Genomic DNA, 21,516 nt, shown 5'->3' on the forward strand with positions numbered 1-21,516 from the left:
AACTAAGAAATAATTCTTATAAAAATAAGACTATATTAGTTTTCAGTTTCTACTATAATAAATCACCACAAATGTAGGGGCTTAATACAGCATTATTTTTCTATGGTTCTGGAAGTTAAAAATCTAAAGTCAAGGTCTTGGCAGGGCAGCTTACTTCTGGAAGCTTCAGAAAAGAATCCATCTTCTTATCTTTTGCAGCTTCTGAAAGTTGCCTACGTTATGTGGATACTGGCCTCTTCCTTAATCTTCAAAGTATATGACTCCAGACTCCAGTTCTTTCATTACATCTTCTTTTTCTGCTTCTGACACTTCTGCCTCCCTCTTGTAAGGATCCTAGTGACTGCATTGTGCCCACCTATTTAATCCATAACATCGCCAGAAAGAAAAACACCAATACAGTATACTAACACATATATATGGAATTTAGAAAGATGGTAACGATAACCCTCGTTATTGTTATGCGAGACAGCAAAAGAGACACAGATGTATAGAACAGTCTTTTGGACTCTGTGGGAGAGGGCAGGGGTGGGATGATTTGGGAGAATGGCATTAAAACATGCATAATATCATATGTGAAACGAATCACCAGTCCAGGTTCGGTGCATGATACAGGATGCTCGGGGCTGGTGCACTGGGATGACCCAGAGGGATGGTACGGGGAGGGAGGTGGGAGGGGAGTTCAGGATGGGGAACACGTGTATACCCATGGTGGATTCATGTTGATGTATGGCAAAACCAATACAATATTGTAAAGTAATTAGCCTCCAATTAAAATAAATAAATTTATATTTTAAAAAATCCACAACATCTCCCCACCTTCTTAATATCTTCACAGTCCCTTTTACCATATAACGGAACATATTCACAGATTCTGCCCACTAGGATGTGGTTATCTTTGGGGGGTAGGAATTGTAATTATTCAGCCTACCCACCCCCCAACACACACACAAGCCATTAATTTTAATATAAATAACTGTATCTTCCAAAACTAAAACTGAAGTTTAGCCAGAAGAGTGACGTTGTTTTACATTTTGCAGATCTCTTCATTGACTTGATAACTAGAAAACAGCTGGATTCTCATATCTGCTCCTGCACTCAATCTGTTCTGATGTGTTGTTTTGGTTGAAATATAAGAAAAATAAAAGGGCTTTGCAGGTGCCGCTAGTGGTAAAGAACCCACCTGCCAATGCAGGAGACACAAGAGACTTGGGTTTGATCCCTGGGTCAGGAAGATTCCCTGGAGGAGGACATGGCAACTCACTCTAGTATTCTTGCCTGGAGAATTCCATGGACAGAGGAACCTGGTGGGCCACAGTCCATGGGGTCGCAGTCTGACATGACTGAAGCAACTTAGCACACACCCATAAGAAGAAAATTCACCTTCACACAGTCACATATTTGTAAAAAGGAGGGGTATTTTAAATGACCTCTCAGATAATTGTGGATATGTTTATTTCACACTCCACCACAACTTGACAAGCAGCAGTTTTTTAAAGGTTGGCTGCAATGTAGAATCTGAAACTTTTAATGAAGTTTTCATATTCTGCCATGTGAAAACTCACGTGACACTTTGAACTCTCTTGCCACATCATATCATCATTATTTGGAAAATACCAATTCACTAGATTGTGCCTATCTTTTGATTATTAGAACATTTTATGACACAATATTTAAAAACATTTAGTATATCACCACTAATCTCATTAGAAAAGTCTTTAAACCTTGGGAAGCTATTGAGCTCCCAGTGGAAGACATAAGCTTTCCGATTCTAATTTTTGTTTTTCTTTAAATCTTGAATCTTATATGTGGCAACATGTACTGCCACTTGTTTTCCTTGAAGCACTAGGCTTCCTTTGTTCATTTTCAAGAAAATGTCTTCCAAGGATCTACGTCTGAATAACTGTGGTTTGTCTGTAAGCTGTTTCTTCAAGTAAAAAATGGTGTGACATTTTAAAAAATACTAAGTGAACAGTCCAGTCCTCAACTCAAACAGTTGCATGAGGGCTTCTCTTCCGGACAAGCATCACCGCTCCGTGTGCACAAGTGTTATGTGCGTATTTCTTGGTTCTTTACGCGTGCTATTGAAAAGTCATTTAACAATAATGATCATTGTTGGTGCTTCATCAAGGATATTTTTAAGTGAGTCTGCCATTTTTTCCTTCTGTGAGAGTATGGCAGGAGGCATGCCAGGACCACTTGCTTTACTACCACTTTGGTTCACACCAAGGCGTTGGCCTTTCTATCCGTCACTCTATAGTATCATCAGCGCCAATGTCAACTCAGTGAGTAAGGCGAAAAACATCCCAGGATTATTACTGAAATCAGTTTTGACAATGCAGACCCACTGAAAGTGTCTCCGGGACCTCTAGAGGTCTGGGGATAGCAGATTCAGAGCAACTGCCTTAGGGTGTTACCTTTGCCTGCCTCTAAATCAATGCCACCTCCACAATCCAGCTTTTTAGGAAGGAAGAACAGAAGCAGAGAGCAAGTGATTTCTTCTCAGAGAAGTGACAGAGCAGTGATGCATACTCCATTAGTGGAGACTTAGTCACATGACCACACCGTACTGCTAGGGATGATGGGAAATGTAGCCTCCAGCTAAGCAACCCTGGGTTTAGCAACAGCCAGATCACTATCAAGGGGAGAATGCTATTAAGGAGACAAGGAATTTTCTGCTACGTGAATCCCATCACATTCTATTGTTCAAATTGCCATATAATTAGCTTTTTACATATTCATTTTCGCTCATGTGCATCTTAAAAGAAAACATAAGTTTTCTAAGTAATTCTTCTTAGGAGTTAGGTTTTCCTGACAAACATCCATAAAAATGGTGCAGATCTGAGATTAAAAATAGTAATATTAATCCAACTGAGGCATTCTTAGAACTAGGACAAATCCTTAACAGTTATTCTGAGGTGGAAATAAGAATAGTGGGAGTGAAGCATAGTCTTCTGTAGATGGAACAGGACTGAAATAAATATAAGGATACTTAAATTTCTTTATTGTTTAAAGAAAAAAATGAAATGTCTATATATTTCTTTCTTATCCCATACCCTTTTCAAGACAAGAGCATTTATAGTAATGAAAGAAACATGAGCTTTATGTATATTCAGTTCAGTTCAGTTCACTCGCTCAGTCATGTCCAACTCTTTGTGACCCCATGGACTGTAACATGCCAGGCTACCCTGTCCATCACCAACTCCTGGAGCTTACTTAAACTACTCAAACTCTTTTCCATCAAGTCGGTGGTGCCAAAAACCATCTCATCCTTTGTCATCCCTTTCTCATCCCGTCTTCAATCTTTCCCAGCATCAGGGTCTTTTCCAAGGAGTCAGTTCTTCACATCAGGTGGCCAAAGTATTGGAGTCTCAGCTTCAACATCAGTCCTTCCAATGAATATTCAGGACTGATTTCTTTTAGGATTGACTGGTTGGATCTCCTTGCAGTCCAAGGGACTCTCAAGAGTCTTCTCCAACACCACAGTTCAAGAGCATCAGTTCTTTGGTGCTCAGCTTTATTTGTAGTCCAACTCTCACATCCAAACATGACCACTGGAAAAACCATAGCTTTGACTATACAGACCTTCGTTGGCCAAGTAATGTCTGTTTTTTACTACGCTATCTAGGTTGGTCATAGCTTTTTTTTCAAGGAGTAAGCGTTTTTTAATTTCATGGCTGCACTCACCATCTGCAGTGATTTTGGAGCCTCAAAAAATAAAGTCTCTCACTGTTTGCCCATCTATTTGCCATGAAGTGATGGGACCAAATGCCATGGTCTTAGTTTTCTGAATGTTGAGTTTTAAGCTAACTTTTTCACTCTGCTTTTCACCATCATTAAGAGGCTCTTTAGTTCTTCACTTTCTGCCAGAAGAGTGGTGTCATCTGCATATCTGAGGTTATTGATATTTCTTCTGGCAATCTTGATTCCAGCTTATGCTTCCTCCAGCCCAGCATTTCTCATGATGTACTTTGTATATAAGTTATATAAGCAGGGTGACAATATACAGCCTTGATGTACTATCGTCCCGATTTGGAACCAGTCTGTTGTTCCATTCCAGTTCTAACTGTTGCTTCTTAACCTGCATACAGATTTCTCAGGAGACAGGTCAGGTGGACTGGTATTCCCATCTCTTTAAGAATTTTCCACAGTTTTCTGTGATCCACACAGTCAAAGGCTTTGGCGTAGTCAATAAAGCAGAAGTAGATGTTTTTCTGGTACTCTCTTGCTGTTTTCAATCTTGGCAATTTAATCTCTGGCTCCTCTGCCTTTTCTAAATCCAGCTTGAAAATTTGGAAGTTCACAGTTCATGTACTGTTGAAGACAGCCCCACCACACCCATTGACAGAATATTGAATTAAAAATTTACTGAGCATGGCCCTGCCCATCAGAACAAAACCCAGTTTCCCACTCAGTCAGTCTTTCCCCTCAGGAAGTTTCCATGAGCCTCTTATTCTTATCCATCAGTGGGCAGACAGAATGAAAACCACAATCACAGAAAACTAATCAAACTGATCACATGGATGACAGTCTTCTCTAACTCAATGAAACTATGAGCCATACCATGTAGGGCCACCCAAGATGGATGGGTCATGGTGGAGTGTTCTGACAAAATGTCGTCCACTGGAAAAGGGAATGGCAAACCATTTCAGCCTTGAGAACCCCATGAAGAGTATGAAAAGGCAAAAAGATAGGCCACTGAAAGATGTACTCTCCAGGCCGGTAAGTGCCCAATATGCTGCTGGAGATCAGTGGAGAAATAACTCCAGAAAGAATGAAGAGACAGAGCCAAAGCAAAAACAATACCCAGTTGTGGATGTGACTGGTGATGGAGTAAAGTCCAATGCTGTAAAGAGCAATATTGCATAGGAACCTGGAACGTTAGGTCCATGAATCAAGGCAAATTGGAAGTGGTCAAACAGGAGATAGCAAGAGTGAACATTGACATTTTAGGACTCAGTGAACTAAAATGGACTGGAATGGGTGAATGTAACACAGATGACCATTATATCTACCACTGTGGGCAAGAATCTCTTAGAAGAAATGGAGGAGCCCTCATAGTCAGCAAAGAATCCAGCAAAAGAAATGCAGTACTTCGATGCACTCTCAAAAACAACAGAATGATCTCTGTTCATTTCCAAGGCAAACCATCCAATATCATAGTAATCCAAGTCTATCCAACTGCTGAAGAAGCTAAGTTGAACGGTTCTATGAAGACCTACAAGAACTTCTAGAACTAACACCCAAAACAGATGTCCTTTTCATTATAGGGGGTTGGAATGCAAAAGTAGGAAGTCAAGAGATATCTGAAATGACAGGCAAATTTGGCCTTGGAGTACAAAATGAAGCAGGGCAAAGGTTAACAGAGCTTTGTCAAGAGAATGCACTGGTCATAGAAAACACCCTCTTCCAACAACACAAGAGAAGACTCTATGCATGGACGTCACCAAAATCAGATTGAATCACATTCTTTGCAACCAAAGATGGGGAGAAGCTCTATACAGTCAACAAAAACAAAACCGGGAGAAGCTGTGTCAACAAAACTATGATGCAAATCACTAGGCAAGTAAGTAATTTTCCTGGTGGAGCCAAAGCTGCCGGTACTGAATTATCTGGAGTTTTTTAGTTCTGGCACTGCTCTTCAATGATTGAAGTCAGTGCGCAACAGGAGTTAGCGTCTCAAATATTCCCAGATAATTAGGTTAAAGAGATACTTTCTAAGGTCAAATGTCCTAGACCAGAGGGTAGACTACATCCCTGATTGGTCTGAATCCAGTGCTTCTATAAATGTGCTTTAATAGCCTCTGCCCATATAAGGAAATGGATCTTTTAGATCATATGCATTAATCCACCCAGCACGCTCTCTGTAGGGATGAGAAATCAAGACAGTGGCCAAAACAAGAAAACAACCTGTGAGAAGGGATCTTGCCAAGAGCTCAGGAACTGTCTCTCTGTGGAAGTAAGTGGTAGTCATTTACTTATCAGGGGAGTGTGTGCTTCTCCCCAGCAGCTAGGGAGCTGGCCTCAGGACTGGGTGGGGGGGTGTGCTTACTTAACAGATCCTTATCAATGCCTAAGGCCCAAACTTTGCCTTTTGTTAATGTAAACAGAGAAAACATCTACCTCCTGCTCAATAATTTCCACACAACGTGAACCTTTGGGGACAAAGATGAATTTCTTTTCAATTGCTTGCAGAGTCTGTGAATTGATCAATGAAAGACTGAATGCTTAGATTGTGTAAGAGAAATAGGGTTTCTAATGAACTTGGAGGCGGGATTTGAGGCCATTTCCCTTTAGGACTGCCGGCAGGGCAGGGGCAGAGTGCAAAGGAAGACTTGTCATTCCCTGGGTGATGCTGGAGGATCTGGGAAGGCGCGGCCATCCTGGAGCCCGAGGGCTAGCACCAGCACACCAAGCCCATCAAAAGGAAGATGGAACTTGAGAGACAAAGCACTAACCAGACCCTGATGCTGCTGAAAACAAATGCCGATAAGTTCAGTTTAACCCTAACAGCCTTCAGGATGAATAAACAAACCAGGGAGTTCGGGTAGCCATTCATACTAATCACAAAGAACAGGATACAGTGACTACATCTTGTGTGCTACATTTTAAAAAAATCTGCACCAGCAACATGAAGGCTCAAAAAGATTTTCTAAAAGGAACAAAGCAAGCTTACAAGAGACAGAAAATGGCTATTTATTCCTCTTGACTTATATGTGATGACATGGAATGGAGCATACAGCATCACTGCAGTTCAGTTCAGTCGCTCAGTCGTGTTCAACTCTTTGCGACCCCATGAATCACAGCATGCCAGGCCTCCCTGTCCATCACCAACTTCTGGAGTTCACTCAGACTCACGTCCATCGAGTCAGTGATGCCATCCAGCCATCTCATCCTCTGTTGTCCCCTTCTCCTCCTGCCCCCAATCCCTCCCAGCATCAGAGTCTTTTCCAATGAGTCAACTCTTCGCATGAGGTGACCAAAGTACTGGAGTTTAGGCGTTAGCATCACTCCTTCCAAGGAAATCCCAGGGCTGATCTCCTTCAGAATGGACTGGTTGGATCTCCTTGCAGTCCAAGGGTCTCTCAAGACATAGACACATAAATACAGGGGCAACCCCAGTTCATCTTTGCAGCGCCCACATTCATAGAGGCAGCAACCACCACTGCTCAGAGCCCCTGGGGAATCCATGTGTACTGGCGGTTGGGCATACTCAGGATGGTTGGAGGACTGGGTAATAAGAGGACCTTGGCAAACCACCCACTGAGAGTTCCTTAAAAATCTTGAAGCATGCCACAATGGCCAAAGGATAGCTGGTATTGTCTTAAGTAGCTATTGCAATAATGATACTACTCATAATAACATAATTCAGTAAATAAAAATAAACAGGTTGTAAAATCAGAGTTTATGGAAGCACAAATGGGAACCAGAGTGTATTAGGAAAGCATAAATAATTCAGAAGTGGTTACTACTTAAATTTTTTTTTTGCAAAGTTTTAAGGGACGGTCATATTTCATAATAATTGCAGATCTCAATGTTGATTTACTTTTTCTAGTACCATCCTGTCTCCTTCTACTCTATTTGGAGAATACATGTAGTCTATTTTAAAACATTACAACTGAATGGAGGATACTTCCCCTCTGCCCAGGTTGAAAATTGTCAAACATTTCCCCCCATTGTTTGCTTTAAAAAACACTCTCATTCAGATAGAAAACTAAGATTAAAAAACAATTCTAAACCTTCCAGACATGTATCGATTTGTAGCAATTGTCTTGCTTCTTTTTTTTTTTCCTAAACAGTTATATTCTCTGGACATGTGAATCCTACAGTTTCTTTCCATTCTTCTCACAGGTCTTCATTTCTCTGATTAGAGATCAGAATGCTTATTTCATTCAGCCCAGTGCTGTCAAATTATTGGTACTCAGGAGATTATTATTCCCAAGTCATGCAGAGAGAGAGTACTTCCTTTTTTTCCATACCTGAAATGGAAATCACATAGTTTAAATGAAATTTTCATCAAGATTAGTGATTAAGTCAATATGTAATTATTAGGAATTTCAAAACTCTTTTCTGTTCTTTGTAAATAGAAAATCTACAAATGAAAACTTGTGAAGAGGTTGAAATCAGCCAGACATCTCACTTCCTCATGCCAGCCAAAGGAGTCCACTCCATTTCTGGGTCTCCTGGACTCCGTGTAGGAAAGCTCCCCCATGCTTAGTTCTGTAGACTGTCCCACTGCTATACCCCCACTTGGAACACAGTAAGCACCCAATTAATGTTGGCAGTTACTATTATAATGATTAGGATCAAAATCTAGAATCTATCCCATTTCTTCAAGGCCCAGACCTAGGAATCTTACTGTCTTAGCCAGCTTGGGCTTTCCTAACAAAATCTTGTAGACTGAAAGACTTAAACAACAGACATTTATTTCTCCTAGTTCTGGAGGCTGGGAGTTCCAAGATCAAAGAGCTGGCAGATTCACTTCCTGCTGAGGATCCTCTCCCTGGCTTGCAGATGGCCACCTTCTCACTGTGTCTTCATGAGGTGGGGAGAAAGAGAAAGAGGATGGAAGTTCTCTGATGTCTCTTATTATAAAAGCACTATTCCCATTATGAAGTCTGCCTGTAGCTCAGACGGTAAAGAATCCACCTGTGATGCAGGAGATGCAGGTTTGACCCCTAGGTCAGGAAGACCCCCTGGAGAAGGGCATGGCAACCCACTGCAGTATTCTTGCTTGGAGAATTCCATGGACAGAGGAGGTTGGCGGGCTACAGTCCATGGGGTCTCAAAGAGTCAGACACGACTTGAGTGACTGGGCACACACATTCCCATCATGAAGGCCCCACCTCGAGACCTCAACTAAACCTAATTACCTTCCAAATGGTCCATCTCCAGACACCTTCACATTGGGGGTTAGGGTTTTACACATGAATGGTGGGCAGGGAAGCCATAATTCAGTTAACAACATTCAGCTCCTGACCCCCCCCATTTCATAAATTTCTCATATGCAGAATACATTTATTCTATCTCAATAGCCCTAAAAGCCTTGACCAGCATCAAGTCTAAAGCTTAAGGTCCATAATCTCACTTAAGTATCATCTGAATCACCTATGCGTGAGACTTGAAATATGACTGACCCTAAGACAAGATTCCTCTCCAGCTGTGAACCTGTAAAACCAGATGTGCTTCCCAAATTCAATGATGGGCTAGACATAGGAGAGATGTTCCCATTCCCAAAGGAGACATAGAAACTAAGGGTGGCAAATCCCAAGTAAACCCAGAAGGCAGCAAAGCAGACTCCGTTATCTCTTAGGGCTCAAGAAGAATCCTCTTTGGTTCCAGCTTTACCCTCTGAGCCCTCTGGAGAGGCAGTGCCACTCCCACCGTGACACTGAGGAAGCTTGAACGAGGTGCCCTCTCCCCAGGGTTCCACAGGGCCTCCTCCCGTGTGTCTCTGAGAGGGATCCCTCCCCTGAAGCACGGGGCAAGGGCAAGCTGACCATTACTTTGATGGTCAAAAACCAGGCTGACATTTTGTACCATATTCTTATTGTCTTTAAAGTAGGCTCTGTTGTATCTATAATGTCCTAAACTTAAGCAGCAGGAATTTCAAGTTCACCAGTAAGTAGAAGCTGCTGCTGCTGCTGCTAAGTCGCTTCAGTAGTGTCCAGCTCTGTGCGACCCCATAGATGGCAGCCCACCAGGCTCCCCCGTCCCTGGGACTCTCCCAGGCAAGAACACTGGAGTGGGTTTCCATTTCCTTTTCCAATGCATGGAAGTGAAAAATGAAGCTACCCTTTGGCAAAGGTTCTCAATGCGAGGGAATAATCAGAAAGGACAAATGTTAGTGATCCATTGTGATTTTTAGGTTTCCTGAAGCATTTCGTAGCCCTCTGCTAGATTAAGATGTGCAAATGTCTGTCTCGAAGCACTGCTCAGTCGTAAGAGATAAGACTCACCTCCTTTGCTTTTCATGGCCTGGAATATCTGACTGTTCATGCCTTAAATTCTTCACCTGACAATGAATATACCCTGGGATAACATTCATCTCTCAGGCAGCACACATCAAACATTTTTAATCCCTATCTTTGACATACACCATACACCTCATGAATAATTAAGTAATGACTCACAATTGGCCCATTTTTCTTCCCTTTCTTACTTTGCAGACTTCAAAGGACTTTTGTACAGGTAGAAGATGAGGCTGGTGGTAAAAATCAACCTAAATTATCTTCTCCCTCAGTATACGTTTTTGCTAAGGAGAACTTCATTCTTCAGTCATGATGAGAGAAAGCCAAATCTTCAGCTTCAAAGCTTTCAAGTCTTGAACAAATCCCTACTCGCTTCAAACCATCATTGTGAATTCCACCTGCAACTACTCACTCATCTGAGCGGATCTGTGTGCAGTTACTTAAACCGTCCCTAACCAAAGCAGGATCCTCCTACTGAGCAAAGCTGTGCAAGTGGAGACCAGATTTTCCAAGGTCAGAACACGTGGTTTCCACAGCAGCAGGGCGGTGTAGGAGCTCATAAGGAGATGGAGTCAGGGCAGTGTACGATAAAATCTGCAGTTCATGCTCTCCATTAAATATTTGAATGGCTTGGTTTTCATGGCAAAAAGCTAACTGAAAGTAATCCTTAAAACAAATCCTCAGCGAATCAATTCCCTTTGAAAAAAAGAAAAAGTCAAGTGACTCAGTGCTCTGTGGTGATCTAGATGGGAGAGAAATTCAGAAGGGAAGGAGTGTGTGTATACATATGTCTGATTCACGTTGCTGTGCCACAGAAACTAGCACAACTTTGTGAAGCAACTATACGCCAATAAATAAATTTAAAAAAATGTCATGAGATACTGAATTGAATCCAATTACAGTGGAAGCTAAAACAAAGCGTACTTCAGAAATGTGCTGCAGACATTCATTTAGTATTGATGAGGGCATATTTGCCCTTCAATGAGTCATAGTTCAGGGCTTCCCAGGAGGCACTAGTGGTAAAGAATCCACCTGCCAGTGCAGGAGACACAAGAGATGTGGGTTTGATCCCTGGGTTGGGAAGATTCTTTAGAGGAGGGAATGGCAATCCACTCCAGTATTCTTCCTGGAAAAATTCCATGGACAGAGGAGCCTGGCAGGCTACAGTCCATGGGGCTGCAAAGAGTTGGACATGACTGGGCACAGCAATATAGGTCATGTTAGATATTTAATTATTTTATGAGACTTTTAGATTTGAGTTAACTTCTCTTATTTAGTTATTTTAATCCATTGTTCTTAATAAGAGGGAAAAAAAATGTGTTCAATGCCCATGAATAGGATGAAATTAGCTTTCCTGCAAATCCATGTTGGCCCCTGGGTCACACCTTGGGAGGCATCCCCATAGGGACTGACGTTGGCACTTGGTTGTTCTTGTCTTCCACCAAAGGCACAGCACATAATCTGGCACCTTCCTAGACAAGTTCAAGATGAACATGGGCCTGGTGCACATCCCTTATGAGTAAACAATTAGTACCTTCCCTGTAGGATTGTCTTCCCCATTAAATGTCATGCAGATTAAATGAGTTCATTCACAGAGAGTGTTCAGAACAGTGCCTGGCACCAGGGAAGCGTTCAGCGAATAATCATCATTATTTGGTTAATACTGTTGCTCTTCCTGTTATTGCGTCAACCCATTAAAGGACAGTTAGGGCAACAAATCTTTATATATCTTTGGTCCTTGCTGAAACAGGTGACTTCCTGTATGGTGTGGACACATCCAAGGGGAAGACACTTCAATAGAACACTTGATATTTTTACAATCAATTTCATGTGGCGATCTCAGAGAAAACCTTTCATAACACACAATATATGATTGAATAAAGGTAGCACAGACAGAGGTCACTGTGTCAAAATCAAAAACAAACTTTTCTCTATTTCAGGGCTGGTGTTCTCAAGTTCTGAATGAGTGTGTGGCCAAAGCAGATAAAGGAAGCTGTAGAGAAGGAAAGACCGGAAGAAAGAGAACAGAGTATAAATTTAGGGAAGGAGGAATTTAGGGAAGTATTCTTTTTTAATAGGACAGAGCCGGGCATATCACATTCCATTCATTCACCATTCATTCTGAATTTTCCAAGAAAATCAAACCTCAATTCTCCACTGAATTCTGCTATCCTCCCAAAATAATTCAGTCCATTAAAGCACACATTCCAGGGTTTACTAAATCTATATGCAGTCATTTCATTAGTCAAGGGATCCCATTTTCCCACTTATTCTTTCCCAACACCCCAATATGAAATACTTTCCCACACCAGCGGATGCACAAAGCTTGCACTTCACAATCAGGCTTTATGCATGATGTTTGAATATCTCTGATTCCCTTTGACTTTAAAATTCAAATTAAATTAGATGTTGCTGAGTTCAGAGTGTTTCCAGGAACCACACTTCATGTTTTCATTTTTGGCCGCACCTACAGTATGTTGGGCCTTAGTTCCCTGACCAGGGATTGAATGGCCTCTGTCCCCTGCAGTGGAGGTGGAGTCTTAATCACAGCATCACCAGGGAAGTCTCTGGAACCACCTTTTGGCAGTAGCAGAGAAGAGAGATGCTAGGCTTAAGTGGCAATTGGGAGGGAATAGTGAGGGAGTAACAGGTGAATAAAAAGTCATAGTAAAGGCTCAGGATCCACAGGCAAGTTAGGAGTCTTTCAAGATATTCAAATGTTAGACCTAGACAGGCATGTTGGTTGAATAGGAATGACAAGGTGCTGAGGTATAAAACCAGGGTTAAATAAAGGCTCTGTATAGTATCAGGGCTTCCCTGATAACTCAGCTGGTAAAGAATCCACTTACAATGCAGGAGACCCCGGTTTGATTCCCAGGTTGGGAAGATCCACTGGAGAAGGAATAGGCTACCCACTCCAGTATTCTATGACTTTCCTTGTGGCTCAGCTGATAAAGAATCCACCTGCAATGCAGGATATCTAGGTTCAATCCCTGGGTTGGGAAGATTCCCTGGAGAATTGAAAGGCTACCCATTCCAGTATTCTGGCCTGGAGAATTCTGTGGACTGTATAGTCCATGGGGTTGCAAAGAGTCCGACACGACTGGGTGACTTTCACTTCACTGTATAATATGAATATTCTCCGGGGACATAAAAGGGTGGAAGAGGCATCAGTCCCACTAAATCCTCAGGGAGAGGGCAGTTGTGTCCAGAGAGCAATTTGCTGGTGATCAGTTCACAGAACCAACAGAAATAAGGGCTTCTGAGCACTTTCCTTAAACTCAGCCCCATGAGCCAATCGCACAGTCCCCCCTGGGGGTGACTAATAGTAAGAGAGGAAGAGATTCTCCCTCTGCTTTGGTGGATTATAAACCCGGACTTGGAAAGGACAAGTGGCAGCTTGTTTTTCGAGAATCAGTTTTTAAAAATAAAGGATTTACCTAGATGTCTTTTCCAGGTGAATCCTTTGTCTCTTCACTGTACTAAATTCCTCATTAACTAAAGCAACTGCATTTAGTTACCCACAAATGTTGGAGCCACTTGGCAGATGGTCCAGCATCAGCACATGTGTCATGAGGAAGTTTTTCATGTCAATACCTTTTGGAGACCCAAGTAACATCCATGCAATGTTCAATTAATATTTCAGTACTAATCCCAAGAGGCTTCCCTGGTTGCTCAGCAGTAAAGAATCCGCCTGCCAGTGCAGGAGATGCAGGAGACTTGGGTTCAGTCCCTGGGTAAGGAAGATCCCCTGGAGGAGGAAATGGCAACCCACTCCAGTATTCTTGCCTGGAGAATCTCATGCACAGAGGAGCCTGGAAGGCTACAGTCCATGGGGTCACAAAGAGTCGGACATGACTGAGTGACTAAACTGAAACTGGACTAATAATCTCAAGTAAATCTTTCATTTCTAATACCTTTGGACTTTCATCATCTATAAAAATTCTTCATCCCCTTAAAAATTTAATTTAATATCAGCGGGTTGGAGAAGGACATTTATTTACATATAAATAAGTAAAACTCGAGTCCTAGGTATTTGTATGTCAACTTCCTTCAGAGCAGAAAAAAAAAAAAAAATTAGTTGGGAGGTGGTGTGGTAGAGAGGTCCAAGAGGGAGGGGGTATATGCATACAAAAATAGTAATAATAAAATTTTAAATTAAAAAAATAAAATGAATAAGTGATACACATATAAAACACCCATGTAGTGAAGAATAGCATACCCCAACCTACAGAATCAGGGATGATCCAGAAGGGGAAGGTGACTGCCACTTCTGATCCGGTCCCACAAAAAGGAAGATGTAGAACAAGAAGCCTGGCAACTTCTGAGGGCAGAGTGTAAGGTCTTTGAAAGACAGACTGTGAATCTTTGATGAATGGATTGAATCTACACTAGGAAGCTGTTGGTATTTAGTTGCTATATCGTGTCCGACTTATTTGCAACCCCATGGACTGTAGCCGGCCAGGTTCCAAATGAGCACTCTAAATGAACTTAAACTCAAATTTCTAACCTCAATGAGATTTAACTGTCAATTGGTTATTCTATCTCCAGTTTAATATGCAAATAAACTGGGGGTCCGGAGGTAGATTGATTCACTTAAAGTCACACAGTAAAGTACAGGAAATGAGATCTGAGCTTAGGCCTGACTGTCTGAAAAGTCATGTTCTTTCCAACATAGTATGTCACTGAATGTAAGATGTGGCCTCCCTGATGATTACAGTCAGCTTTGTTTTAGGTTGCAGACATTCCATTCCTATAGTCTTCGTCCCATATTTTATGATATTCAGTAAATTTAGTAAACTTGCACATGGATTGTGAGGGAATTTTTTTTTTTATGGACAGTTGTAAATAAAAAATAAGTGCTACTGTCTGTAGTGTTTATCTTGTTTGTTAACCAGTTCTAAATAGATCCTCATTGATTTGCAAATTTTTTTGCAAATTGAATGCCATGTTCTAGAAAAAGTATGAAAAGATGATTATTTTTTGTTTTTCCACTTTGTGGTCTTTATCGCTAGTCCTAAGTGTTCTTCCAGAACAGAACCAGCATTAGGATCATGATGGCAAGTTAACCACAGGAATATCTTCGATGACATGTTAACTGAGTTGGTATGCCTTCTGAACATCTTCCACTCTGCAGCTCCACGTGTGTCTCTGGGCTGAGAGCAGGAGGACAGCAGAGGACCAAGGTTCTTCAGATGAGGGAGCAGCCAGCCTCCTTTTCAAGCAGTCAGCTTTCAGAGCCTCAGCGAGGGGATTAGAGAATTTGAACCTTAGCAATGCAGCTTTTTTTTTCTTTTTTTTCTTTTAAACACTATCCCATCTGTTGGCCTCATGCACGGACAGCTGCACAAGGGCCCGAGTATCAACATTCTAATGTCAAGGGGCTGTGAAATTTTACTATTATGACAAGAAGTCTTCAGGGCCATAATTAACAGAGGAGGGAATTTCAACCCAAATATTATAACTTCTTTAAAACTACACCCATCTGTGAGCCTTATGTCCTCAGTTGAGCTTAAGTCCTGAAAGCAGCAGGAAAAAAAAAAATTACAAAACATCATTTTTTTCAAAAAGGTTTTTTCTAGGGTGTCAGGGTAGTGAGGAAGGAGGGACTGGGCATTGTTCACAATGAACAAAGGAAGTCAGCAGAACTATGATCATTGCAGAAATCATAGCAGAACGATGCACTTCCCATTCCAGCACTGATTTAATGGGGTACAGTTAGCAAAGCTTACATTTTTGTTACTGCTGTTGCCTCCTCTTCCCTTTCTCCCCCTTATCTCATTCCTTTCCAGGCTTCCCCAAAATTTACCAACCAACTTTAGTTTCCTTCTGTGATGTAGAAACATGGATAAGTGTTGTAGCAATACTTCCTGTGGCCAAGGTGAAAGTCCCAATAACATGTCAAAGGTATAGAATCTAGCTGTGTTACATGGCTATCTTTCTGATTGAAAAGATATCAGAGGATATCTTTTATATCAGAGGATATAAAGATGAATAAGACATACTCTCAGGACTTCCCTGATGGTCTAGTAGTTAAGACTCCATTCTTGCAATGGAGAAGGAAATGCCAACCCACTCCAGTATTCTTGCCTGGAAAATCCCAGGGACAGAGGAGCCTAGCAGGCTACAGTCTATAGGGTTGCAAAGAGTTGGACATGACTGAGCGTGCATGCACTTCCAAAGCAAGGAATAGATTCCTGGTTGGGGAACTAAGATCCCACATGCTACTCGGTGAGGCCAAAAAAATTAAGAATTAAAAATGAAAAAACAGATCATCACATAATGATTTTTAAAAAGATGCAGTCTCAGTCCTAATGATGAGACACATACGAGTTAAATAGATCATTTCAGCCCAGGGTGATAAGGCTACAGTTAAGGAGGGCCCAGAAAATAAGAGAAGTGGAAGACAAAGGAGAAAAGATATACCCATCTGAATGCAGAGTTCCAAAGAACAGCAAGGAGAGATAAGAAAGCCTTCCTAACTGAACAATGTAAAGAAATAGAGGAAAACAATAGAATGGGAAAGACTAGAGAAGACAAAGAGAAGGGAATGTTATCCAAACTATTCAGTGGTTAGGTTCAGTTCAGTTCAGTTCAGTTGCTCAGTCGTGTCCGGCTCTTTGTGACCCCATGGACTGGAGCATGCCAGGCCTCCCTGTTCATCACCAATGCCCAGAGTTTACTCAAACTCATGTCCATAGAATCGGTGATGCCATCCAACCATCTCATCCTCTGTCGTCCCCTTCTCCTGCCTTCAATCTTTCCCAGCATCAGGGTCTTTTCAAATGAGTGGTTAGGTTAAAACTGCGTGTGATTGATTGTTCCTTACCTATAGGAATTACAAGAGAGTTATCTAGATTACCACCGTGAATGAGATGATAATGATCTAATGAGTTTAAGCAAACTGTGACAGACAAGGAGTCTGTCTGGATGCAGTGAGGACAGGCGAAAGCTGAGTTCAGTTTTCTGTATTTCCTACAGAAGGTATAATATATGCAAGGCTGGTAGAAATACAGCTTAAGTTCAGAAAGAGAAATAGAGATGCAAATGTAGGATTTATCTGCATATAAGTGAAAACCTTCAGTGTGGAGGAAACAATCCATAAAGAGTATATGAAGTGAGAAGAGATGCAGTCAATGAACCCTAGAGACCTCACACCTCAGTAGCCCCCACAGTGTTATATCCTGTGGTCAACACGGTGAAGGGACTCACTGAACACCTGTTTAGCCATAAATCAAGTTGTACCCACACTCAGAGGACGATAGATAACGTAGGCATCAACCTTTCCTGAAGGGTGATTCCCCATGTGTTGACTGAATGCCTAAGTCATTCATCCATTCGTCAAATATTTGTTGAGCTCTCTAAGGCAGGTGACTGTTTAAGACCCTGGGGATGAGGGCCTGAATGTAATGGTTGTTAGGATATTGAAATATTTCTGTGCTTCCCTGGTGGTACAGACGGTAAAGAAACCGCCTGCAATGGAGGAGACCTGGGTTTAATCCCTGGATGGGGAAGAATCCTCTGGAGAAGGGAATGGCTACCCACTCCAGTATTCTTGCCCGGAGAATTCTATGGACAGAGGAGCCTGGTGGGCTACAGTCCTTGGGGTCGCAAAGAGTCAGAGACACGACTGAGCGACAAACAAAGACAGGTGACCGTTTAAGACCCTGTGGAGGAGGGCACGAATGTAACAGTTGTTAGGATATTGAAATATTTTTGTGCCAGATGCTATATAACTGTGGTCCTCAGCCTCCCAGGAGACATTTGACAATCTCTGGAGACACTTCTAGTTGTCACAACTAAGGGGGCAGTGATCACAGAACCCAGTGAGTAGAAACCAGATACACAGCTGAGTACCCTAGGCAAAGGACTGGTCCCAACGACAAAGAATTACTGGTCCCAGAATGCCAGTAGTGCCAAGGCTGAGACACCCTGGTGTGTGTGTGTATATATATATAGCCACTAACATGAGCCCCATCGCAAGCTTCCTCCTCTCTCCTCTGCATCGCTCTTGCTTTATCCCCTCCTTCCCCCTTCTCAGGATCTAGCAGCTAAAGGGTTAATATCTGCCCCCAAAGGGGCCTGCAGGACTTTGTTCAGCTTTATGGCTCCTGCCTGTTCTGATTGGCTAGTGCCCTAGCCTTATCAGTTGTTAAATATTTGGAATATTTTATAAATTATGGTCTCACTGGTCCATAAGTGTACCTGAATCATCTCAATGATGATTATTATTTCCTTTAAGAAAGATTATGCCTTTTACTGAATAATTTGTATCCCCTGAAAAATGAAGATTTGAGACATCAAGCTGTTTGCGAAGGGTGGAGAAAATGCAAATTAGTGATACATGATGGTACAAGACAGCTAATAACATGCCTGTTGCTAACACAAAGGAAAATCTGGACAAAGTCTGAGAACTTAAAAAGGAAACCACCTGGACTTAGTTTATCCCAAAGTATATGAAGGTATAAAGATTTAAATATAGCAGGTGATAATAGGAAAGAAACATCCCTTAAACCATTGTTGAACCAATAATTTTCCACCCTTAAAATTTTATTTAAATGTTATTAAAGGTGCAGTACAAATATTATTTGGCTAAGCTGTACAACATTGAAAAACTTTAATATAAACATTGTAAAAATGAAATATCTCAAGAAAATTACATAGCAAAGGAAGTCTGTTTTGAACATCTTGCTGCTTTCAAAATATCTTCACTTATTGACATGGTTACTGACTAAAGATAAAATATTATATTAATCAGCCACCTACAGTGTAGCTTTCTGTTCAGTGCTACTGGGAATTAAACAACAGAATTATGCTCATTAAAATGCACTATAAATTAGAAAAACAGTTTTGTAAAGACATAATCTTCATGGTCATACAATTTAAAACAGGGCAGCATGCCTTTTTATTTACCTGCCCTCCAAGTTCCCTTTAATTTCACCAGAATATTCAGACCTAAAGAGGTGGCATTAACATGAAAGTTTTCATTTTCCCCAAAAGAAACAGTGTCAGTATTATAACTATAAACTGCCCAAATAATGTATAAATGTGTGCTGCTTCCAAACTACACTTCTATTTCTTTCATTACATTATTTTTAGCAGGAAGACACTAACCCCCTACAAAACTGGGTTTGTCCATTTCCCACTTAAAATTCAAGCCAATGTTTACAAGAATATGTCATCAAGAATTGATATTAAAAGTTAAATGAGATATAATTAAAGTGCTTTGAAAAGTATAAAGTGAAAAAGAAAGACAGCTATCTTTACTCTCATTGCCACTGTGGATGTCAAATCTTTAGAACAACACAGGTCTGGTTTTGCACAAGAAAATCCACAAAGAACCAAGTATCTATTACCCTTAAAATAATAACCTGATTTATTGCCACCTGAAATCTCACCTGCTCAAACGGCCTTAACCTTGACTACTTTTTACCTTAACCTTGTCCTCATGTTAGCTTTAATTCAATATTTACTTGCTGAGCACCTCCATTATATGCAAGGTTCTGTTACGTAGCATAAGTAGTTTGGCATTTTGAACTTTCTCAGAGACGCCAGTATTTTGATTACAGAGCCAAAATGCACTGGGCGTGGGCTAACAATGCTATGACCCTGGAAATCAGGTAGATGACAAGCTCCATCCTAGGACACCTGGACAGGAACTGAGTCCAATCCTATCCAAGTGGCTTTTGAACCACGCTAACGATTCAAATTCATTTGGAACAAAGAGGTGCAGAGTGAATGCTTGTGTGTGCTCAATCAGTTGTATCAGACTCATCCTGCCAGGCTCCTCTGCCCATGGGATTCTCCAGGCAAGAATAAGGGAATGGGTTGCCATTTCTCACTCTCCAGGGGGTCTTCCCCGACCCAGAAATCAAACCCCATCTCCTAAGTCTCCTGCATTGGCAAGTGGATTCTTTGCCACTTAGCTATCTGGGAAGGCAATGGCAAATGTTTATTAAATACTTGAGTGAGTGAGTGAAAGTCTTTCAGTTGTGTCCGCCTCTTTCCGACCCCATGGACTATAGAGTCCATGGAATTCTCCAGGCCAGAATAATGGAGTGGGTAGCCTTTCCCTTCTCCAGGGGATCTCCCCAACCAAGGGAGCAAACCCACCATGCAGGCGGATTCTTTACCAGCTGAGCCACAAGGGAAGCTAAATGAATAAATTTGGTCTTTTAATATTCAGAGATCTTTTGTTTATTTTACAATACATCTTAGACATACTATATGCTATTGATTCCTTTAAAGTCCTTGAAATTTTAGGAAACTTATTTTCACACATACACACACACAAATCCAGCTGGAAAGGAACATATTTTATAGACATGCTCTTATCATATTTTAAAAATGATAGTTCATATTGAGATGCAAAACTTTTATGACCGTTAAGACAAATCAAACTTCTCTAATATTTCGCAGTTTGCAATGATATCAAATGTCTAAGTGCATTGAACCTCAGCTACTAATAGTAAACAACAGTACGCATAGGAGAAGTCAATGACTGGATATTTCTGTAAGAATGAAAATCAGGTCACACCTAAACTTTCATTGTTCATTAGATTATTTACTGTCTCTATCCTCAGTTACTACATCTGTCAGCTGTGAATAATAAAACTTCCAATGTCATAAGTCTGATTTAGGAATAAATGAAACTGTGTAGGCAAAGGAATGAGAACATTTTTTAAATTCAGAGACAAATAGAATCTTATAGCTGGAAGGACCTCAGATATTTATTCTGTTTTCTGTTTAGAAAAAAGAAAAAAAAATTGAACCTCAGAGGGAGTAACTTGAAGAAAGTCACATGCCTTGCCAGCGAAAGATCCAAAATCAAAACCTGGTCTCAGAACATCCAGCTCAGTGCTATTTCCATAGCATCTTATGAGCTAAACTAACTTGGACATAATTAATAGTAAATGTTGGTGTCATGAAACCATGAAGTTCTACCCTCAAGCTAGCCACTCATCAAAAAAAACGTATCTTATTTTGGTTTGTAATGCAAGCCCTCAACAGTGACTAATTTGATTTATTTTCTGAATTAGTTACCATAGATGCTTTGCAAAATGCTTTTCCACAGGCTTTTCATGGAAATAGAAGCTAAATATTAATACCCATTAATCTTTTTCTCAGATCAGAGAAGGAATTCTATTAAAATTCTATTAAAAACTTCCAACTATAACATCACGCAAGTATTCCTGCATCCTGAGTTCTTCTGTACTTTGCCCATCATTAAAACTGAGAACCCTTGAGAGCAGGAGAGTGACTGGGAACTGTTTTGGGCGTGGTGGGGGGGAGAGATGGGGCGAGGGTAGCATTAGTTAGTCACTCAGTCGTGTCCGACTCTTGGCGACCCCATGGACTGTAATCCACCAGGCTCCTTCATCCAAGGAATTCTCCAGATAAAAATACTGGAGTGGGTAGCCATTCCCTTCTCCAGGAGATCTTCCCAACCCAGGGATCGAACCTGGGTTTCCTGCATTGCAGGCAGATTCACTGCCGTCTGAGCCACCAGAGGTAGGGGTGGGGGGGAGGGGTCATTCCAGCCTCTCTA

This window comes from Bubalus bubalis, chromosome 1 (assembly GCF_019923935.1).
Source record: "Bubalus bubalis isolate 160015118507 breed Murrah chromosome 1, NDDB_SH_1, whole genome shotgun sequence".
Taxonomy (NCBI): domain Eukaryota; kingdom Metazoa; phylum Chordata; class Mammalia; order Artiodactyla; family Bovidae; genus Bubalus; species Bubalus bubalis.